The following is a 24,463-nucleotide window of genomic DNA, read 5'->3' on the forward strand; positions in this document are numbered from 1 at the left end:
AAGTTAAATCTAGGAGCAGGCACTTAAAAGACTACAAGATGGGAAGCAAGACGAATTAAGGATGTAAAAATGCTTTTTTTTTTCTTAATTTGTTGCCAGGATAAAAATCAACTGAAGTTAATGCTATTATTCACTCATGCTGTTTGATTCTTTCGCACATTTAGGACATGAGCTAAGAATGGCAGGTTTAAGGACCTGCCATGAGGCATCTTGTTCCTAATATAAGGAAAGTGAGTGCCTGGAAAACATAGGGTTAAGATACTTTAACTTAGCTTAGGTCTAAGATAGAGAACAATGTTTGTGTTGTAAGTCTGTGGTGTAATAACAGAATTTAGTAGTCTTACTAACAAGAGTAAATTATTTCTTTCCATCCTTCTAATGAGTGACCATACTTCTAATTATCAGTTAGATTGGAGACAGTGACTCCCGAACATCTTCTAGCTTTGGATACTCCTTGTCTGCTCTATCCTGTTCTGCTTGCAATAAATTTTGTACAAAGCTCACACTGTTCTAAATCTTTGCCAGCTATCAGAAACTTGCAGATAGGGTTGGTTTTCAGCTAATTTTGTGATTACTAGAGCATTCAACTGTGCCAAAGGTGAAAAGTGCACCTTGAGGAAGACTGCTTACTTCATCTTGAAGACCCCTGCCCACATGAGGGAGACTATTCATCTTGAAGACCATCGGAGGGCAGTGCGCAAGCGCCAAAAGGGTGCTTATGATAATGAGTACCTAAACTAATTGTAATAACCCCCGCCAAACTCTCGGGAACCTAATGAATATGAATGCTTGTGTGTAATAAATATCTGCTTGGTTAACCCCTCGGTGTGCAAGTTAGGAGGAGTGATTCCCCTTGCACCCAGCGCCGTAATAAACGTACCTGCTTTATAACTCCTCTCTCAGTTGTAGAGTCTGATTCCGTGCTTCACTCCGGCTCACGCTCCCCGGGACTGTTCCCAGAACGGAGTCGGGAGGGGGGAAGGGGGGGAAGCCGTTCTCCCCCTCTTCCCCCTCCCCCCGCAACCTCCATTCCAGTGCCAGGAGGCCCAGGAGAGCTCTGGGGTAGGCTCCCCCAGCACCCAGCACCCTGGGGTTGGTTACCGGCTGGAGTCACCCAGCATGAGAGCCGGCGCGACCGGAGGGACACGGCGGCTGCGAACCCGGCAATTACCTTTGTCTCTACACAGCCAGGGATGGCGACCGCTCGGGTCTGCCTCCGGAGACACCCAGAGACAACCGCTCACCCCGTGAACCGGGCCTACAAACAAAGCAGGGCGAAGGGGGAGGTTGCAAACCGTGGACCTCCACGGCTCCAACGCTGAAAGTCCGTTAAATATTTGTGCACGCACCTCCCGCTGCTTCCCTCAACACCAGACCGAGTGACAGAGGAGATGGTGCCCAAAACTGGTTACAGTGGAGGTGGGGGAGCTCCCTCGGGGAAAAAAAAAAAAAAAAAAAGGCTTTACCTCCCCTTCCCAACCCGCCTATCTCCAGCCGATTTACTCCAAGTTTCACGTCACCCAAACGCTTTTCCAGGCGTGATGTCCGGGGAAATCACCAGCAAGCAACGCACTCAGTCATTCAACTTCTGCCTTTCTCCTTTTAAAACACATTGTGTGCCCAAGGTAAAATTCAAGAACAAAAAAAAAAAAAAACAAAACAAAAAACAAAACGGAAACAAATCCCACAACATGGCGTCCATTTACTTATTCCACATAACAAGACAGATGTCTTAGATGAATGCAAGAAAAAAAAAAAAAAGGAAAAAGGAAAAACAAAACAAAAAAGCCAGCCCCGAATCCCCTCTCCTTCACATTTTCCGCGCAGCCCTGGTGGTGAGCATTAGCCAGGCTAATATATAATTTTGCAGAAGTGTGCCACATCGCATGCAGGAGCAGAAATGCAAACTATAGCCTAGAGTGGTTTGAAGTCTACCCCAAAACAAGCCTTCCACTCTACTGGCGCCAGTTTCTTTCACAGCCCGCCCGTATTTTCCATACGCGCCGCTCCCCCCATTGTCGCCTGCCTTCCCTTTGTGCCGAGCCCTCCACGCCGCCAGCCCCCGCGCCCCACTTTGCGCTGCCCCGCGCACCGCCCGCCCGACCCCGCGGCTCCGCTGTACCATGCAAGAGCGCGGAGAGAGCCGCACTACCTCCGCCGCGCTGGAGCTTGGATGTTGTCTTCAGAGCCGGGGCGGCAACGTGGGCACTCCGGGCCGCGGGGCTCCGCAGACGCGGCCCATACTGGAGCGGAGAAAACCCAAACATACACACAGAGACAAGGCACTATCAAAGCTGGGCGGCTGCAAATGGGTCCTATAGTTTAAAAAAAAACACACAAAAAAAAAAAACACAAAAAAGCACAAACAACAAACCACCCCTCCGCCGCTTCTCCTCCAGAGCCAAGAGCCAAGTTAGTTTGAAGAGGCACTTTAAAAAAAAAAAAAAAAAAAAGGAGAAGGAAACGGGAGAAAGCGATAGCGCGGTACGATGCAATGCGATGCACGGCATGGCGGAGCCGCCGTCGTATTACTTACCTTGAGCACGGAAAATATGCGTGAGACCCCGTTTGGCTTTGAGCTCTGTTGAGTTTGCGTGTGATGGGCTCAGCTTTTTGCTTTTATTACTATCTTTGCTCCGCAGATAGTGCTATGATTCTTATTATTGTTTTTAAAGCTCCACTCTCTATCCCCCCCCCGCCGTTTCTGCTTTTTGATGCTTCCTTTTCTATTTATTTTGTGTGTGTGTCTGTGGATGTGTGTGTGAGAGGAAAATAAAAGCCTTAAAATGAAACTGCAGAGGCTGTTATGAGAAGAAAAACAATAATCCCGTCTCTAAATAACAGAGGGAAGGGAGGAGGAAAGAAAGCGAATTCTTGCTCAGGGCTTTGTAAATGCCTGCAGGGCAGAGGATTAGGCTACAATCAGCTCAGCCCTTTGCTTTCGCCCTAGCTAATTTTGCGATCAAAATTGGATATTTTCCCCCCCCCTTTGGTGGAGGGTCTCCAGATTTTTTCACTCTCTCTTCCCCCCCCCCCCCCCCCCCCAAAATAAAATAAAACACAACCCTTGAAAATGAGATTAAGCTCCTAGGCCCCGCCATCCGCAGAGCCCCTCCATAACAGCGCAGGGCGGTCGGGGCGGGAGTCCGGCGGGGCCCGACCCGACCCTGCCAGGGGATAATGGTTCGGTGTTGGGGAGGATCAGGCCACTGTCATATCCTTCAAGAGACTTACAGAAAAGAAAGAGGAAAAGGGGGGATAGGGAGGTGGAAGGGGGGGAAGTTGATATTAATCACTGTCATTGTCTGATGTAGTGTTTCCCCAGGCGTTTTCAACTAGGCATAAATTTTCAGCTTCCAAATAAGTAACACAGGGCACGTTACTCACATTTCTTGACTCCTCTTACAATTAAGGTAGCACCCACTCTGCACTTGTTGATAAAGTAGATCAAGTTAAAAAATAAATATTTTTTAAAATAGTCCCGACCCTCCTTTACTTAATCCTAGTCCATGTAATAAATATTACACCTGTGAACAAAGGTGCATTACACCAGGAACCAGGGTAGGAAATCTTCCTTAAATGCCACAGATGTAGGTCACCATTCAAATTGCAATCATACTATTAATATAGATGATATCGTAGTTCAGTGATGGCCCGTTCCTAAAGGGAAAGGATGGTATTGGTTATGTGGAAAAAATGCTTCTAAGACTCTACCCCCAACTGGAAGGGGGCATGCACCTTAGGTGCTGTAATACGCAATTTTAACCAGCCTGTCTAAAGCGGTATTACAAAACCGAATGGCTCTAGATATGTTATTGGCATCACAAGGAGGGGTTTGTACCATAACCAATGAAAGCTGTTGTTCCTATATAGACCACAAATTTCCTCCAGATCTGTTTCGATTCTGCCACTTCGGTCTATATAGGAACAACAGCTTTCATTGGTTATGGTACAAACCCCTCCTTGTGATGCCAATAACATATCTAGAGCCATTCGGTTTTGTAATACCGCTTTAGACAGGCTGGTTAAAATTGCGTATTACAGCACCTAAGGTGCATGCCCCCTTCCAGTTGGGGGTAGAGTCTTAGAAGCATTTTTTCCACATAACCAATACCATCCTTTCCCTTTAGGAACGGGCCATCACTGAACTACGATATCATCTATATTAATAGTATGATTGCAATTTGAATGGTGACCTACATCTGTGGCATTTAAGGAAGATTTCCTACCCTGGTTCCTGGTGTAATGCACCTTTGTTCACAGGTGTAATATTTATTACATGGACTAGGATTAAGTAAAGGAGGGTCGGGACTATTTTAAAAAATATTTATTTTTTAACTTGATCTACTTTATCAACAAGTGCAGAGTGGGTGCTACCTTAATTGTAAGAGGAGTCAAGAAATGTGAGTAACGTGCCCTGTGTTACTTATTTGGAAGCTGAAAATTTATGCCTAGTTGAAAACGCCTGGGGAAACACTACATCAGACAATGACAGTGATTAATATCAACTTCCCCCCCTTCCACCTCCCTATCCCCCCTTTTCCTCTTTCTTTTCTGTAAGTCTCTTGAAGGATATGACAGTGGCCTGATCCTCCCCAACACCGAACCATTATCCCCTGGCAGGGTCGGGTCGGGCCCCGCCGGACTCCCGCCCCGACCGCCCTGCGCTGTTATGGAGGGGCTCTGCGGATGGCGGGGCCTAGGAGCTTAATCTCATTTTCAAGGGTTGTGTTTTATTTTATTTGGGGGGGGGGGGGGGGGGGGAAGAGAGAGTGAAAAAATCTGGAGACCCTCCACCAAAGGGGGGGGGAAAATATCCAATTTTGATCGCAAAATTAGCTAGGGCGAAAGCAAAGGGCTGAGCTGATTGTAGCCTAATCCTCTGCCCTGCAGGCATTTACAAAGCCCTGAGCAAGAATTCGCTTTCTTTCCTCCTCCCTTCCCTCTGTTATTTAGAGACGGGATTATTGTTTTTCTTCTCATAACAGCCTCTGCAGTTTCATTTTAAGGCTTTTATTTTCCTCTCACACACACATCCACAGACACACACACAAAATAAATAGAAAAGGAAGCATCAAAAAGCAGAAACGGCGGGGGGGGGATAGAGAGTGGAGCTTTAAAAACAATAATAAGAATCATAGCACTATCTGCGGAGCAAAGATAGTAATAAAAGCAAAAAGCTGAGCCCATCACACGCAAACTCAACAGAGCTCAAAGCCAAACGGGGTCTCACGCATATTTTCCGTGCTCAAGGTAAGTAATACGACGGCGGCTCCGCCATGCCGTGCATCGCATTGCATCGTACCGCGCTATCGCTTTCTCCCGTTTCCTTCTCCTTTTTTTTTTTTTTTTTTTTAAAGTGCCTCTTCAAACTAACTTGGCTCTTGGCTCTGGAGGAGAAGCGGCGGAGGGGTGGTTTGTTGTTTGTGCTTTTTTGTGTTTTTTTTTTTTGTGTGTTTTTTTTTAAACTATAGGACCCATTTGCAGCCGCCCAGCTTTGATAGTGCCTTGTCTCTGTGTGTATGTTTGGGTTTTCTCCGCTCCAGTATGGGCCGCGTCTGCGGAGCCCCGCGGCCCGGAGTGCCCACGTTGCCGCCCCGGCTCTGAAGACAACATCCAAGCTCCAGCGCGGCGGAGGTAGTGCGGCTCTCTCCGCGCTCTTGCATGGTACAGCGGAGCCGCGGGGGTCGGGCGGGCGGTGCGCGGGGCAGCGCAAAGTGGGGCGCGGGGGCTGGCGGCGTGGAGGCTCGGCACAAAGGGAAGGCAGGCGACAATGGGGAGCGGCGCGTATGGAAAATACGGGCGGGCTGTGAAAGAAACTGGCGCCAGTAAGAGTGGAAGGCTTGTTTTGGGGTAGACTTCAAACCACTCTAGGCTATAGTTTGCATTTCTGCTCCTGCATGCGATGTGGCACACTTCTGCAAAATTAATATATTAGCCTGGCTAATGCTCACCACCAGTGGCTGCGCGGAAAATGTGAAGGAGAGGGGATTCGGGGCTGGCTTTTTTGTTTTGTTTTTCTTTTTCCTTTTTTTTTTTTTCTTGCATTCATCTAAGACATCTGTCTTGTTATGTGGGAATAAGTAAATGACGCCATGTTGTGGGATTTGTTTCCGTTTTGTTTTTTGTTTTGTTTTTTTTTTTTTTGTTCTTGAATTTTACCTTTGGGCACACAATGTGTTTTAAAAGAGAAAGGCAGAAGTTGAATGACTGAGTGCGTTGCTTGCTGGTGATTTCCCCGGACATCACGCCTGGAAAAGCGTTTGGGTGACGTGAAACTTGGAGTAAATCGGCTGGAGATAGGCGGGTTGGGAAGGGGAGGTAAAGCCTTTTTTTTTTTTTTTTTTCCCCGAGGGAGCTCCCCCACCTCCACTGTAACAGTTTTGGGCACCATCTCCTCTGTCACTCGGTCTGGTGTTGAGGGAAGCAGCGGGGAGGTGCGTGCACAAATATTTACGGACTTTCAGCGTTGGAGCCGTGGAGGTCCACGGTTTGCAACCTCCCCTTCGCCCTGCTTTGTTTGTAGGCCCGGTTCACGGGGTGAGCGGTTGTCTCTGGGTGTCTCCGGAGGCAGACCCGAGCGGTCGCCATCCCTGGCTGTGTAGAGACAAAGGTAATTGCCGGGTTCGCAGCCGCCGTGTCCCTCCGGTCGCGCCGGCTCTCATGCTGGGTGACTCCAGCCGGTAACCACCCCAGGGTGCTGGGCTGCTGGGGGAGCCTACCCCAGAGCTCTCCTGGGCCTCCTGGCATGGGAATGGAGGTTGCGGGGGGAGGGGGAAGAGGGGGGAGAACGGCTTCCCCCCCTTCCCCCCTCCCGACTCCGTTCTGGGAACAGTCCCGGGGAGCGTGAGCCGGAGTGAAGCACGGAATCAGACTCTACAACTGAGAGGGAGTTATAAAGCAGGTACGTTTATTACGGCGCTGGGTGCAAGGGGAATCACTCCTCCTAACTTGCACACCGAGGGGTTAACCAAGCAGATATTTATTACACACAAGCATTCATATTCATTAGGTTCCCGAGAGTTTGGCGGGGTTATTACAATTAGTTTAGGTACTCATTATCATAAGCACCCTTTTGGCGCTTGCGCACTGCCCTCCGATGGTCTTCAAGATGAATAGTCTCCCTCATGTGGGCAGGGGTCTTCAAGATGAAGTAAGCAGTCTTCCTCAAGGTGCACTTTTCACCTTTGGCACAGTTGAATGCTCTAGTAATCACAAATTAGCTGAAACCAACCCTATCTGCAAGTTTCTGATAGCTGGCAAAGATTTAGAACAGTGTGAGCTTTGTACAAAATTTATTGCAAGCAGAACAGGATAGAGCAGACAAGGAGTATCCAAAGCTAGAAGATGTTCGGGAGTCACTGTCTCCAATCTAACTGATAATTAGAAGTATGGTCACTCATTAGAAGGATGGAAAGAAATAATTTACTCTTGTTAGTAAGACTACTAAATTCTGTTATTACACCACAGACTTACAACACAAACATTGTTCTCTATCTTAGACCTAAGCTAAGTTAAAAGTATCTTAACCCTATGTTTTCCAGGCACTCACTTTCCTTATATTAGGAACAAGATGCCTCATGGCAGGTCCTTAAACCTGCCATTCTTAGCTCATGTCCTAAATGTGCGAAAGAATCAAACAGCATGAGTGAATAATAGCATTAACTTCAGTTGATTTTTATCCTGGCAACAATTAAGAAAAAAAAAGCATTTTTACATCCTTAATTCGTCTTGCTTCCCATCTGTAGTCTTTTAAGTGCCTGCTCCTAGATTTAACTTTGTTCCTCCTTCCAAGCCGCCTCCTTTTTCATTCTCCCTTTTTTTCACTGCCCCTTCCAGTCTGTTGCTGATTTCTTCTCTGCAACCTTTCACCTCCCTTGTCTCCCTATATGTCTGCTCTGTGCGGTTTATTCCTGCTGTATTTTCCCAACATCAAGAGCACTATTGGTTACCATGGCCCCGAGCTGTGTGCAGAGGTGGGAAAGCTTTCTCCGCCCAAAAGTTCTTACACTTTTGAAGCCTTTCTTTTAGTAGGATCTGAAATGTATCATCTAGAGTGTGTATTAAATGAACAGTATTCCTGAAGGCTTTAGAGCAAGAAAGGCAACACCCTGGAAAATTCTGCAGTATTTCAGCATTTTCTGCCCTACTGTTATAGCCCTGGGCACGGAGCTGAATGGAGCTCTTACGGCTCCCTTCTGTTTACATTTTATGGTTAAAATAACAGCTTAGCAAAGAAGCAACTTCGCGGTGAAATGATTCAGTGAAATCATCTCAAGCTGTAGCAGCATAGCTAGTTTAATCACCCCTAGAGAGCTGAACAACTGTGAGCACAATGGGACACAAAATCATTTTGTGTGTAAATGAGCATGGCATTGTGATTATTTCACTTTGCATGGGCAAATAGCTTTTACAAGTAGTACTTATGCAGTTAGCTTAGAAAGGCATGTGATAAACACATAAATGTATTGGCTTTCGCAAATCATAGGTGTGGTTATGTGGATATAACTGTATTTATAACTGTATTATAACTGAGTTTACGAAAACAGAAACAAAGCTCGCTAAAGACACAAGATCAGACAACAAGTTAAAAAGGGCCAGAACTCTTGATCAAAGTGGAGTCACATAGTAAAAGAATTTGTAAAGGTAAAAGAAAGAAGGGGGAGACTTGATATAAGGAAAGCTAGTGCCTGGAAAACATAAAGCACTTTTTAGCTTAATTTAGGTTGTAGAAAGAGAACAATATTTATGTTGTAAGTCTGTGGAATTTTGTGGCCCCACTAAACATGAGTTAATTGTTTCACACTAGTCTTCTAAAGTATCTTTAGTTTTAAAGAAAAATGTTTGTGTTGTAAGTCTGTGGTGAGATAACAGGATTTAGTGGCCCCACTAAACAAAAATGAGTTATTTCACACCATCCTTCTACTTATCAGTTAGTTTAGAGACGGAGCCTCCCAAACATCTGCTAGCTTGGGATACTCCTTGTACTCCTCCTGCCCATCCTGCAATAAATTTTGCAGGAAGGTCACACTGTTCTAAATCTTTGGTAGTTATCAGAAGAATTACAGATATGGCTGGTTTCAGCTAGTTGTGTGATTACTGGGGCATCTAACTGTGCCAAAGGTGAAAAGTACACTGTGAAGAAGACTGCTTACTTCATCCTCAAGACCCCTGCCTGCAATCACTGGAGAGCAGTGCGCAGACGCCAAGAGGAGGGGACTTATGATAATAAGTTCCTGAAGCTAGTTATAATATTCCCCGCCTATACGCAGGAATTATGAATATGTACATTACTAATGCAATAGTGAAAGTATATAAACCTGTAACAAATACTAATCAGTTGCTCCTCTGGCTACGGTCATGCGGCCAGCGCTGTTGCCTTTGCTTTATTGACTTTGTCCCTCAATAAAACCTTATTTTCTTGTTTAGAGGAGTGAGTTTGTATTTCACAGGCAAAAACAAATAAGCTGTCTCTGAAAGATCTTTGTGTGTAATGTTGTAAAAAATAAATATTCACATAATTTGGGAATCAGGCTCTTGATTTTGCCTTCAGTAATTCTTCTGATAACTACCAAAGATTTAGAACAGTGTGATCTTTGTGCAAAATTTATTGCAAGCAAAACAGGATGGGCAGACAAGCAGTATCCCAAGCTAGCAGATGTTTGGGAGGCACTGTCTCTAAACTGATAAGTAAAAGGATGATGTGAAATCATTCATTCATGTATAGTGGGGCCACTAAATTCCACAGACTTGCAATGGAAACATTGTTCTTTATCTTCGACCTAAGTTAGGCTAAAAGTTCTTTAACCCTATGTTTTCCAGGCACTAGAGTTTCTTATACCAAGCCCCTTCCCCCCCCCCTTTACAAATTCTTTTGCTCTGTGACTCCATTTTGCTCAAGAGTTCTGGCCATTTTCAACTTGTTGTCTAATCTTGTGTCTTTAGCGAGCTTTGCAAACTCGTACAGTTATATCCACATAACCACACCTATGATTTGTGAAAGCCAATGCATTTATGTTTATCACAATATGAATCCTTTCCAACCAGGGGAAAAGCTTGTGCTTTTATTCCCCTTCTCCTCCCCTCCCCCAGAAAGCCAGTGGCACCCTCAGTAAGTACAAAAAGCCATAAAAGTTTGAGAACTATTTTAGCTTTCCAGTGATTTTTCTATAATTTAAGTTTTTTTCGACACATGTTCTAGCTGAGAGATGCCAAAAGCAGAGGATTGTTCAAAAGGTCACTCCAGTGAATAGTATAAATTAAATATCTACTGTGAGTATGGCCTCACTGAGAATCTCAGACTCTCTACAGATCAAGGAATTTACTGGTATACTAACATTAAACACAATCCTGAGATAGCAGCAGCGCTTAAATATGCACAAATAGTTTCTGATCACTTGATCTTTAGCTATCTGTGCATGTCTTAAAACTGAAGTATGTATTTCAAGGTAGAAGTATGTATTTCAAGGTAGAAGGTTAAATGTAAGATGCATTTACAGAGGACTGGAAGTCCCTTGATTTAATTTGGAAATTGTAACAAGGGGTGCAGATAAGCCCTAATTAGGCACTTGTTTTGTGAAACTGTGTGAGATTTATTTCTAAGGCAGCTCTGTACCATGCAAGGTCTGCACCTTTATCATTAGTGATAATGGTTGGGGTCCGAACAAAGACAGGGTTGATATTCATTCTGGATCTTCTGACCCTTTCGTTTAAGTGAAGGAGTAGAGAGTGAATATGGGTTTACAGTGTTCTTTGGTAAGGAAAAAAAAACCCTACCAAAAACCCACAGATTATTAAGCACATCACTAAAATACTTGTAGGTACATACATACTAATTTCTTTTTAAAAGTTAGTTCTGTTATTTATGCTATATGACATATTTACTTGAAGATTGCCCACAACAGTCTCTTGTGGGAAACAAGAAAGCAGTGTCTTCAGTCATGAAATGATTCAATCACTTTCCTCAAAGGTGATGCTATAGTAAAAATGTTAATGCCCAATTTTGCATCGTCTGACACAGAAGTCCTAAGGCAGAGTTGGTATTTGCTTCATGTTCAGTGCAGATGTCTGTCCAGCTTCCGAAGAGGAAATGATGTGAATTCATAATGAGGTGATGTATTTCTGTGCTTGGTTAGCTTAGGAGCTAATCAAGTTGAAATACAGTAAATGGAGATGTTGCAGTGACTTTGTGAAGCTTTCCAGATGTATTAACATTTCTCAATCCCTTTATATACAGTTCAGATTTATTTTTTTTTACAAAGAATGTTGCTAATTGTCTGTTCATCTAGTGGCATGGGCATCTTGACGTCTTGTGCAAATGCAAAATACTGCTAAGAGAAAGGCGAGACCAGCTTTAAATTTTAAGGCCAATTGTCAAAGTAATGGGGGAGAAATGGGAATTCACTTTGCCATGCTGCATGTAAAATGCTTGTCAGATGCAAGGAAGAGCCTGGATGCTTGGTAGCATGCTTGCAGAACAAAATACCAAGAAAATTAGATTATATTAAAAAATGTCCTCAACTATAATGTTTTGCATATGTTGTTTTACCCATAAGGGGGAGAATGGATGGATATTTTCTTAAACTTTTATAAAAGGTTTCTTTTCCTTTTCTGTTTGACATGTATGCCCTCTGTACCAATTTAACTGAGATCGCTTTGAGACACTTGTTTCATGCAGGATAAGCTGTGCTTTTCTTCCAGAAGAGAACTGAGGAATTTTCTTTTGCTATGGTTATCCTGTTCATTTTTAAGACATTTCAGGTTTGTTGTTTTTTCTTTGCTTTGTACATCCGATGAAGATTTTTTGACTCAATTCAGAAATTTCACTGATTTTTTTCAGGTATTTTCAGGGCAGTAAACATTAAGTGGATTGTTGAATTTGTAATTTCACATGCCAGATTGTACAGTGCTTTCTTGCCATGAAAGCATGGGTCAGTTTATTTATTTTTCTTTTTTTGCTACTTCCATGTATTAATTGCTTTCAGTTTGAAAGCTTATTAGTTCTTTATGTCCAATATTAAGGCTTAACTGAAAATTATCCATTTATTTCACAATTATTGAAAATAAACCAGAAAATTGATCTTAGTTTGATGTGAAATTTACTACATGTATGAACTAAATGCCTTAGGTACTGAGGAATTCACTAATTTAGAGGTGTCTTGTTACTGAGACAAACTTGCAAAACCCCCTGAATCCCGATTCACAAATTGGTTTTTTGTTTGTCAGGGGATATTTCACATCTAACACATAAGCCCACGACCTTTAATTAGATTTTTGCAGTTTGTTTTATGCTCCTTGAGGCTGACACCTTGAACATTTTTTTTTTTCTTGATTTCTTATTGCTAATAAGCATCTTTCTCTTCCCCTCTGGTACTTTGAAGAAAATGATGCAAATACACATAATTACAGTGGTGGCAATAATTTGTTAACTGAATATGTGGTCAGGCAGATGCAAAAATGATCTGATTAGATCTGTGATCACACTGGAAAGAAAGGTAACACTGATAGATTTAAGAGAAACTGTTCTTTTTTGTCTTCCTTTTACAGGAGGGAAGAAGCATGTCCCGTCTGTCTCTAACACGGTCCCCAGTTTCTCCTCTGGCTGCTCAAGGAATTCCTCTCCCAGCGCAGCTCACCAAGTCGAACGCTCCTGTGCACATCGATGTAGGAGGACACATGTATACCAGCAGCCTAGCTACCTTGACAAAGTACCCAGACTCCAGGTAAGACCTTGGTGTTTTCAGGCTCGTTACCCATTTCTGTTCATTGCATAGAGAGAGGCATGTACCTGTGAGGAATATTTCAATGTGAAATAAAATTTATTATATATTCACCACTTATGAATAATTCAGTTTCTGATTTATACAGTAACTTCACTGGGGTCCTACAGGGAAAAAAAAAAAAAAGCCTGTAAAATGTATGTATTATTTAAAGAGTCTTCATTTTCTCTCTCAATGTCTTCTGTGCTCTGTTGATGCGTTTGAAGCATCTGTTGGCGTGCTGCTCTAGATTATTTCCAGCTGTACCAAGCAACTTATTTCTTTCAGATTTAGGGGGAAAACAAAAGGAAATAGTTTTTTCCTTCCTTAAGAAAACTGTGGCTTTGTTATACTGGGACTCATGGATGCTTCTGTTGGCCAGCCAAAATCCTAACCCCAGTGGTAGCTGTGTGCCTCAGTGGTCATTTCCTTTGGGCAGTGGCCACCCAGCCAACTTGCTCTGTCTGCTCATAGCTGCAGGCTAGATTGAATCTTTTCATGCTCAAAGGTAGCTGATTTGTGCTGGACAGGTTGGTGACACATCTGGCCAGCATTATCTCAGATTAGACTCCATATATGCCCTATTATGAATAGATGTGGCATGAGAGCATATTTGTGTGTGTAACATTGAGTCCCGCAGGATCCTGGACAGCATCAGCCCCATGCTGGTAATGTGGAAGGGACTGCTGCATTAAGGGCTAAAGCAAATTAATTTGAGCAGTATATTAAGACCTAACTGATTTTGATTTACAGTTATGATCACTAAACCAGTTCAGCTTTTCATCATTTAGACTGCTTATTTTTCAGAAAGGCAAGTGCCTCATACGTAACACCAAGAGACTGTGGATGTGCAGTATCAGGGTGCTCAGCAGACTGGTTAAAGGACTCCAAAACAAACCAGAGCAGGAGCTTTTGCTGCCAGAGGTTTTCCTACCTGCATGCCCAGTATTCTCATGAAGGAGAGGTTTGGGGTTCCCAAGCAATAAATTACATTTATGGAGACACCTTGAAATGCCTCTGATGTTATAAAGCATGTGGCTGTGATTTCATTGTAAGGAAAGGGAGCTGCTGAAATTCTCTATGGAAAAGCAACAACTTCTAAGATACCTATATTTTATGGACAGGCCAAAACAATATGAATTTTCTGGACAGTGCTGGTTTTATGATGTCTGTGTGGTACTACTTTAATCACAGAGAAGAAATCTGTTCAGTGGGGAGAGATTTATAATAGAAGCAGACAAATGTTTTATAGTATAAAAAAAATACAGGGAAGATTCATCAGTACTTGTAATAGGGTAGCACATCTGTTTCCACATTTTTAAAATATCACTGCTGACACTATTTTTAAAATATGTCTATGTAAGACTTATTGAAAATTTCAGTTATGGACGTTTTGGGAGATTATACATAAATTCACAGATTTTATTTAAAGAGAATAGAGTATTAATCTAAAATCTTCCCTTTGATAAGTAACAAAAGAGTATTTTTTCAGATTTGATACTTTGTTTAAACTGAAAGTATGAAACTATGACCAGAGCTCAGGTAATTTCCTGTGTTCCTTCTTTCATTTGTATTCCTGTGTTATCTCATAAGGCTTGAATGCTTTTTCAGCTGCTCAAACATCGGTTCTCACTGGAGTAAAAGCTTGCAGGACAAGACCTGTAGATGACATTTTTATAGCAAAAGATAAACCTTTACCAGTTTCCCAAGTAGGATTATTGCTAGGTATATTATGAAGTTATTATGAAGTTATTATACACCTTAATCTATTATTTTTCCCCTTATAGAATCATAGAATAGTTAGGATTGGAAAGGACCTTAAGATAGAATCATAGAATAGTTAGGGTTGGAAAGGACCTTAAGATCATCTAGTTCCAACCCCCTGCCGTGGGCAGGGGCACCTCCCACTAAAATATGCCACTCAAGGCTCTGTCCAAACTGGCCTTGAACACCACGAGAGATGGAGCATTCACAATTTCCCTGGGCAACCCATTCCAGTGCCTCACCACCCTTACAGTAAAGAACTTCTTCCTTATATCCAATCTAAACTTCCCCTGTTTAAGTTTGAACCCATTACCTCTTGTCCTATCACTACAGTCCCAAGTGAAGAGTCCCTCTCCAGCATCCTTGCAGGCCCCCTTCAGATACTGGAAGGCTGCTGTCGTGGTTTAAACCCAGTCAGGTAATTCGTTCGCTCACTTCCCCCCCTTTCTTGCCCTCCCCCTGCTCTCGGAGGGACGGAGAGGAGAATCAAAAGAATGCAACTCCCACAGGTTGAGATAAGAACCGTTTAGTAACTAAGGTATAACACAAATCACTACTGCTACCACCAGTAATAATAATGATAAAGGAAATAACAAGGGAACAGAATACAACACCTCACCACCCACTGACCGATAACTCGCCCCCCAAGCCCGACCAAGCTCCAACCAATACCTCCTCCAACCCTGCAGTCTCCCAGCCCTTCCGGCTAACTCCCAGTTACATCCTGGGCATGACGTGCTATGGTATGGAATAGCTCTTTGGTCAGTTTTGGTCAGGTGTCCTGTCTCTGCTTCCTCCTGGCTTCCCCTCCCCCCTGGCAGAGCGTGAGGCTCACAAAGTCCTTGGCCAAACCAAAACATCTCTATCAGCTCTGTTCCCGAGCCAAAAGTCAAAACACTGCACTGCACCAGCTACCAAGGAGGAGAAACATGACTGCTACTGCTGAACCCAGGACATTATCCACCCCTTATTCCATACCATTCATGTCATGCTCAGATCCCACATTTTCAATATACCATCACTCTTATCTCTGTGCACTCTTATCTTAGTGCATGGACCAGTCCCTATAAAGCTGCTGCGTCCATCTGGTCCATGTCAGGCTCCATCTCTTGTAACAGTCTTTCAGAGCAGGAGAGACTGTGTGCAGTGTTCACACTCGTGAATAACCTGGGCAATAGTATCCATTGTTAAGTCCACCCCTCGATCATGAGTCCATCTCTATGTTGCATCTCTGCTCTGATGGCCTGAAGTGCCATGGGCCCACCAGGCTTAAAATAATTTACTGTCCCCTTCAGCAGTTTCTGCAGCTTGTTGCTGGGGACTCCATACAGCTGCCTTCCATCTCCGATGCTTCCAAAGCACTGGAGGGGCCCAGTGGACTAGATACTTGCCCATATTGTCACACACACCCTGCCACTCATGACTGTCCAGCTTTTGGGAAAATCTCTTGGTCACCCTATATCGTCGTCTAACCCCAGACAAGACCCAAACCTGACTCTGCTTAACTTTTGAGATCAGACAAAATGGTTGTGGGTAGAACACAGCCTGTGTGTGTGCCAACATGCTGATCCCCATCACAATCAGCAGGCAGGTCCCAAGGATACCCAAAGGCCATTCAAAACCTCCAGAACTCTCTAACGATGCTGCTGTACTTGTCACTGGGGCTGGTGTAGCTGCTGTGCTTGCCGGCTCTCCCACCACCGGCTTCTCTTTTCCTGAGTCCAGCTCTTCCTCCTCTGCCTTGCTGGGAAATGCTGCGTGGTCTCCTGCATCCTCCTGGGGCTCGGCGGGCGGCTTCCGGGGAATGCTCTCGGCCGTCGCGGGGCTGGGCTCCTCCGCGGGGCTCGGCTCCTCCGCCGCCTTCTCCCGCTGCTCGGCAGCCGCTTCCTTCTGCTCCTCGACCGCCCCGGCCTCCTCCACCGGCAGCCGTCCCCTGGCGGCCTCCGGCCCCGCTCCCGCCGCCGCTTGGTCCCCGGGGCCGCTCTCCCGGGCCGCTTCAGCAGCCGCCGGCTCCCGGGGCCGCTCCCCCTCGGCTCCCCGCAGCCTCACGAAGATGGAGAGTAGGGTGAGGGCCAGGACGGTGAAGAGCAGCCGGACGGCCAGGTACAAGTCCACGGCCACGTCCGTCCCGCCCTGCTGCTGGAGCCCGCCCGTATTACAAGCCATTGCCATAAAGCACAGTGAGACAAGAACCTTAGCCCAAGCCCCACACTTGATAAACACTATCACAGCAAATACCGGCTCTACGTAAGTTACAACGGTCTGAAGCTGTGAGATCAAGAAGAACAACTCTGATACCCAATAAATCAGCATTGTGACGAATGACTATTAATCCAGTCAAATCTGTTGTTATCTCAACCCTTCGTGCCCCACGTTGGGCGCCAAAAAGAACTGTCGTGGTTTAAACCCAGTCAGGTAATTCGTTCGCTCACTTCCCCCCCTTTCTTGCCCTCCCCCTGCTCTCGGAGGGACGGAGAGGAGAATCAAAAGAATGCAACTCCCACAGGTTGAGATAAGAACCGTTTAGTAACTAAGGTATAACACAAATCACTACTGCTACCACCAATAATAATAATGATAAAGGAAATAACAAGGGAACAGAATACAACACCTCACCACCCACTGACCGATAACTCGCCCCCCAAGCCCGACCAAGCTCCGACCAATACCTCCTCCAACCCTGCAGTCTCCCAGCCCTTCCGGCTAACTCCCAGTTACATCCTGGGCATGACGTGCTATGGTATGGAATAGCTCTTTGGTCAGTTTTGGTCAGGTGTCCTGTTTCTGCTTCCTCCTGGCTTCCCCTCCCCCCTGGCAGAGCGTGAGGCTCACAAAGTCCTTGGCCAAACCAAAACATCTCTATCAGCTCTGTTCCCGAGCCAAAAGTCAAAACACTGCACTGCACCAGCTACCAAGGAGGAGAAACATGACTGCTACTGCTGAACCCAGGACAGCTGCTATGAGGTCTCCACGCAGCCTTCTCTTCTCCAGGCTGAACAGCCCCACCTTTCTCAGCCTATCTTCATAAGGGAGGTGCTCCAGTCCCTTGATCATCCTCGTGGCCCTCCTCTGGACTTGTTCCAACAGTTCCATGTCCTTTTTATGTTGAGGACACCAGAACTGCACACAATACTCTAAGTGAGGTCTCACAAGAGCAGAGTAAAGGGGCAGGATCACCTCCTTCAACCTGCTGGTCACGCTCCTCTTGATGCAGGCCAGGATACAGTTGGCTTTCTGGGCTGCGAGTGCACACTGCCGGCTCATGTTCATTTTCTCATCGACCAACACCCCCAAGTCCTTCTCTGCAGAGCTGCTCTGAATCTCTTCTCTGCCCAACTTGTAGGTGTGCCTGGGATTGCTCCAACCCAGGTGTAAGACCTTACACTTGTCATGGTTAAACTTCATAAGGTTGCCATCAACCCATGTTACAAGCGTGTCAAGGTCACTCTGGATGGAATTCATTCCCTCCAGCATATTAACCTAACCACACAGCTTGGTGTTATCGGCAAACTTGCTGAGGGCACGCTCAATCCCTCTTCCCATGTCACTGACAAAGATGTTGAACAAGACTGGTCCCAGCACTGATCCCTGAGGGACACCACTTGTTACAGGTCTCCAGCTGGACATTTAGCCATTGACGACAACTCTTTGTGTGCAGCCATCCAGATAGTTCTTTATCCACCAAGTGGTCCACCTATCAATTTGATGTCTCTCCAATTTAGAGACAAAGATGTCATGTGGGACAGTGTCGAACGCTTTGCACAAGTCCAGGTAGATGATGTCAACTGCTCTACCCCGTCCATTGATACGGAGAAAACTCCAGGAACAAACTTGCCAACAAAGCTGACAAGCAGGTATTCTTTATTGCGGCGCCGGGAGACACGGGGGATAGCTCCACCTAGCGTGTATCACCCCAATTGCCACACAAGCCGTTCTTTTATAGCCACTGGGCATACATACATATTCATGAGGGTACGGATGGATTACATCGTTTTCCAGAGAGTTCCTTGCATGCGTACAGAATTGTGGTGGTGGTCTCTGAGGGTCGTTTACTTCCTCCAACAATCTTCATCACTTCTGGCAGCCTTTGAAGCACGCGCAGTAGATGCTCATACCAGCTCTTGCTGTTCTGCCTGAATTATATCAATGTTTTTACTTTCCATTTCCTCTATGGTTGCTGAGATATTTACAGGTAGTTACTAGCTGGGCTTAATCCACGACACATGCAGTGAACTGAATCTGATCATTAGGAAATCACCAAGTCTTGTCACTTTTTTCCCTTGAATGCTCTTCTATTCTTTTCAAGAAACTGCTTGCTGCTGTGTGAGTTTACAAACCATTACTTTATTGATTAAATACAGATGGACTGTTTTTAAAACTATCCATTATCCAGTGACTACCTCATGACAACAAAGAAATAATCTCCACTGGAATGCCAAGATGAGATAGCTTGTTGGGAAATACGGTATAGGAAATGTCTGCCTGTCTCTTCTGCTTCCAATTCTTATAAGCCAAAAATAGTTTCCAAAAGGAAATTTACTTAATCAAAGTGTCCCATGTTAGCATTCAGCTCAGTGTTTCTCAGTTTTATACATAGCCATTTTGTTGTGTGCTCTCACTCCTCTCCTTAAGCAGTTACAATAGAGAGAAGTATTTTTAACCTGTTTAAGTAATGGGCATGGCATTAGGTTTTCGCTTCTTATTAAATAAATTTTGTCCATATTATATTTGTCATGGAGAGGAAAAAGTATCTTTATGGCTGAGTGCAATCCATTCATTTGTTTATTAGAGACACAAATTACTCTGAAGAATGTCACAAATCCACATGGTGCCCCTGAGCACTTGGTTTCTGCATATGGATCTCTGACTTAGCTGAATAAAATCCTGTCTAGCCAGGTAGCTCCCAACTGAACACACTTCTAAGGGAGGTTATATGCTTTGCTTCTGCCAGCAAAGGTCTGGAATATGTTAAGCTGCAAAGGTACCACTTCACAGAATAGAGAGAATGAAGAAAAGATCCATAATGACCCTTTTCCATCAAATCATTTACTGCTTTTAGGATCTTTGGGCACAGGCACACTTAGAACTCTTTTTTGTTCTGCCTTTGACTCACCCTTTAAAAGGGGCATGAGATCGGTCAGATCATCATTTGTGATTCCACACAAAGGACAGACCCATTGGATATCACCCATCAATTTCTGCACGTCAGACAAGGTTTTTATCTGTGTGGTAATTTTAACTTTTTGAGGCCTAATTTCAGTTCCTGAAATGATCCACCCCCGATATTTCCAAGGGGCTTCATGTTGCACCTTGTCTGGTGCAATTACCAGTCCTGCTTTCGCTAATTCTGATTGTAGCAGGCAGAGCAGATGGTCCTTGTTTAAATCTTTGCCTGCAATTAGGATATCATCCATATAGTGATAGATAACACATTTTTGCAGTTTTTGTCGGATTGGTTGCAATGCCCAGGCAACATACAGTTGACAAGTAACAGGAGAAGTTTTCATACCTTGAGGTAAAACAACCCGTGCATATCTCTTAGCAGGGTCTCCTTTGTTAATTGCTGGGACAGAGAAAGCAAATTTTTCACAATCGCTTGGATGTAGAGGAACTGTGAAAAAACAGTCTTTTAAATCAATTATTAAATCCCAACCCTGAGGTATCATTGAAGGGCTAGGCAAGCCAGGTTGCAAAGCTCCCATGTCTTTCATAACTGCGTTGATAGCTCTGAGATCATGTAGCAGTCTCCATTTTCCATTTTTCTTAGGAATGGTAAATATTGGAGTATTTCACGAACTAGTGGATGGCACAATATGGCCTGCTTCTAACTGTTCATTGATCAGTTGGTGAATATGGTACAGCTTTTCTTTTGTCAGCGGCCATTGATCAATCCATACAGGTGTTTCAGTAAACCATTGCAATTTATAGGTTGGCCGTCCTTCAATGGCTGCCACTAAAAATTTCTTGTGGTCGGTTTCATTCCCATTTGACTGAGAGCATCTCGTCCAAGCAATGCAATAGGGGAAGACATAACATATGGTCTAATTTGGGTATGACTTCCATCAGACATAAACACATCCACCAGTTCTTTACTGATTTGAGTTGATTGCATTCCCCCTATTCATCAGCTCCTGTATCAATTAACATAGACAGCTTAATTGTTTGATTATCACAACCTCTTATAGAGACTTGGTCCTCAGGTTTGTGCTTTGCTATGTCTAAAGCAAATAAAATTTGTGGTATTCCCGTGGAACCTCAGGCCTGATTTCCTCTAATTTTCTGCCCCATCTGAGGGACTTTTGCCTCAAATGGGATTAATTGAGCTATTTTCGAATTTTCAGGGATGTTGACCGGAGGAGCATGCGCTTGCACCATGATCCCAATATTTCCAGTATAGTCAGCATCAATTACACCGGGTAATACAAAGATTCCTTTCCTTGATGTTGATGATCGCCCTAGTAGCAAAGCACATAACCCATGACCAAGGGGCCCATTTAATTTAGATGGAATGCAATGAACAGAAGCTTCAGTTATGGTAAAATCTATTGCTGTTGCCACGTCCACTCTGGTACTCCCTGCAGTGGCGGAGGGGATGCAGTCCAGACACCCTGATTTTGTGTCGTTGCGCATTCAAGTTTCCCAACGGGGTCCCATCTTTTTTAAACTTTGAATGACATTCACCCACAAATTTGTCCATGAGACAGTGTTAAGAATTGGAACTCCAATTAATGGGAGATCCAGACTTTCTCCTGATTTAGGCAACTGTGCACACACACAACAGTCACTACGATTAAAAACATTTGTAACATTCTGCACTAATTTCAGGTATAAGTTCTGGTCCCAAGTTTGTGCGCCAGTTATCATATGAGTCCAGATTATGGCCGATGCAATTTCCTACGTAAGGGTCCTGAAGGTTCGATCCGCCATGTCTTCTCAGGCTCTGGTGCTTTCTTAATTCTTGAATAACGTATCCAAGCAGGTTGTTCCTTTATCTTCACTGCTGTGAAGGTGGTCAGTAATATCTGGTACGGTCCGCTCCACTTCTCCTGTAGAGGATGTCCTGAAAAATTCTTAACATAAACCCAGTCTCCAGATCTGAAAGGGTGAATCGGATAATCCGAACCTCTTGCTCTTGTCCCTATTATTTTCTCATTTATCTCCTCCAATTGTTTTCCCAGATTGATCAGAAACTGTCAGAGATAGCCTTCTCCCACTTCCTGAAGACTTTCTCCTTTAAACTGGGACTGATATGGTCTTCCATACAAAATTTCAAATGGACTGACCTCTTCTTTCGACCGGGGTTTAGTTCAAATTCTCAATAGATCCAGTGGTAATGCCTGGTACCAATATAATTTCGTTTCCTGACATATTTTACTAAATCTGTTGTTTAATCAGATGGTTCATCTTTTCTACTTGCCCACTGGCCTGAGGCCTGTAAGGAACATGTAATTGCCAATCAATTTCTAATTTTTTGCTAATTTCTTGTAAAAATTTTGCACTAAAGTGTGAACCCCAGTCAGAAGAAATTGCTGCTGGTACGACAAAACGAGGTATTATTTCATTTAATAATGTTTTAATCACCTCCCTTGCATTGTTTCTCCTACAAGGGAATGCTTCTGGCCAGCTTGAAAAAGTATCCGGTAGCACCAACAAATATCGATAACCCCCTTTTCTTGGTAATTCAGAAAAGTCTATTTGCCACTGCTGTCCCGGATAACTTCCTCTCCCAATTGTCCCAATTTGATTTCTATTTTCAGTTTTAGGATTATTCTTAAAACATAACTGACATTGTTTTGCCACTAATTGAACTGTGGTGTATAGATTCCTTCCTACAATTTGTTTGTCTAAATATTTATGCAATGAGTTGCCACCCCAATGACGGGCAATCAATTCCATAGCCCCATCATAGAAGGCCACCAAATTGGTCAGGCAGGATTTCCCCTTAGTGAAGCCATGCTGGCTGTCACCAACCACCTTGTTGTTTTTCATGTGCCTTAGCATGCTTTCCAGGAGAATCTGCTCCAAAATTTTGTCAGGCACAGAGGTGAGACTGACCGGTCTATAATTCCTTGGGTCATCCATTTTCCCCTTCTTGAAAATGGGGCTTATGTTACTCTTTTTCCAGTCGTCAGGAACTTCACCTGACTGCCATGATTTTTCAAATATGATGGACAGTGGCTTAGCAACTTAATTTGCCAGCTCCTTCAGGACCTGCAAATGGATTTCATCAGGTCCCATGGACTTGTGTATGTTCAGGTTCTTAAGGTGGTCTTGAACCAGATCCTCTCCTACAGTGGGCCTAGGGTCTTCATTCTCACAGTCCTGCATCTGCCTTCCAAGACCTGGGTGGTGTGGTCAGAGCATTTGCCAGTGAAGACTGAGGCAAAGAAGTCATTAAGAACCTCAGCCTTCTCCAAATCCAGAGTAGTCAGTTCTCCTGATAGCTTCCAGCGGAGGCCTACGTTTTCCCTAGTCTGTCTTTTATTCGCTGCGTACCTATAGAATCCCTTCCTGTTATCTTTCAGATCCCTAGCCAAGTTTAATTCTAACTGGGCCTTAGCTTTCCTAACCTGGTCCCTAGCCCCTTTATTTTTTTTAACCTGTTTCTTTGGAGTGCTGATAGTAGACTTGGTTGATTACCCCCCATTGAGTCTGGCCTGCTCTCATTCTTGGTTAATTCAAAGTACTTGCAGTTATTTCAGTGGGGATGGTTGGAACTCCTGATGGTGCTTTGCTGCCCTGCTGTGTATCTTCCATAAGGTACAGACTTGTCTTCACAGTGATCTTGCTGGGACAGAGGAATCCCAGGTCTCTCACAGGTGCAGGAAGAAAGAGATAGCTTTACTGAGCAAGACATCTGGAAATAATGCCAGAGCTTATGCTCAGCAATAGCATGCATGGCCATATATAGAGGCATAACCGTAATCATCTACACACAGAGCTTTCTAGATTACTTTGTGCAGCATATTAAACTCTTAATTTGAGTGTGAGTTTAAAAGCTTCAAATCTAAGAAATTAGATTTGTAAATTGTATTTCAGCAAAAGATGTAAGCATATGCTGAAATGCTTTGCTAAATTATAGCCCCAGTGTCATAAAATAGTTTGTGCTCACTAAAATTGAAAGCTTTGGGAATATGCTTCCTGTTTGTGTTACCATCTCTCTCAGTGCTCCAAAATCCTAAGTAGGCTTTTAGCTTGTAGTATATACTGTATATGAACGTTTAAAAGGATACATACAGATTGTGAGCACGCATATAAATACACTCAGGGTGTGCATGCACAGAGACATCACATGCTAATGGAAAACAAGAAAATAAATCATCAAATCATGTTTATGCTCCATAGTACTTTGAGGAGGTCCAATCCTGTAAGGTCCTGAACAAACTCAGTTCACTTTTACTTCAGTGGGAAGGAAAAGATCCCAGCAGTTTGCCAGATCAGGCCCAGCAGGAGCAAGTATAGGTATAACCAGTTCCTGCTCTCCAGTCACCCCTCTGTTATGATATAAATTACACCTGACAGCAGGCAGCGTGGTACATTTCTTATTATAATTTGTTAGGATTCACTGCTCAGCCCACTCAGCTGGCTCTGCCTGGCTGTTCCCAAGTTAGGTGGTTGGCTCTAATTTGGATCCAGTTCTGGAAGTCTTACTTGCATGAATGAATGGCTGGAGATGTAAAGTTGGAGGCCAGTTCTTGCATTTCAGTGATCTAAGAATTGTTTCAGAGCAACTTCAACAGTCTTTGATGTTGTTTGTATTAGCATAGCTGCTGTGAGAAAAGCATTTATCCATTGATTAAATTTTCATAAGTAAAGGGTGCCACATTAGGCATTAACAGGGGCAGACACCCTCTTTCCAGTAAGTTTTTACAGGCTACATAAATTCTCTCATCTAAGACGGAGAAAACTTGAGCAGCGCACAACTGGTGTGACAAAGGAGA

The 24,463-nt window shown here is 44.0% G+C and overlaps 1 long non-coding RNA gene across 1 annotated transcript in view; it reads right to left on the reverse strand.

Annotated features, from left to right (window-relative positions):
• Positions 1–3,580: 3,580 nt before the first annotated feature.
• LOC133283096 (uncharacterized) overlaps positions 3,581–24,463 on the reverse strand; it is a 40,229-nt gene continuing 19,346 nt past the window's right edge. The window contains exon 2 of the long non-coding RNA XR_009747755.1: positions 3,581–3,738. This is a non-coding gene — a long non-coding RNA (uncharacterized LOC133283096). The remainder of the gene's footprint in view (positions 3,739–24,463) is intronic.

Source organism: Pezoporus flaviventris, unplaced genomic scaffold, assembly GCF_033815535.1.
Source record: "Pezoporus flaviventris isolate CSIRO_AGI_PZ_B2104156 unplaced genomic scaffold, CSIRO_AGI_Pfla_v1 ptg000153l, whole genome shotgun sequence".
Lineage (NCBI taxonomy): Eukaryota > Metazoa > Chordata > Aves > Psittaciformes > Psittacidae > Pezoporus > Pezoporus flaviventris.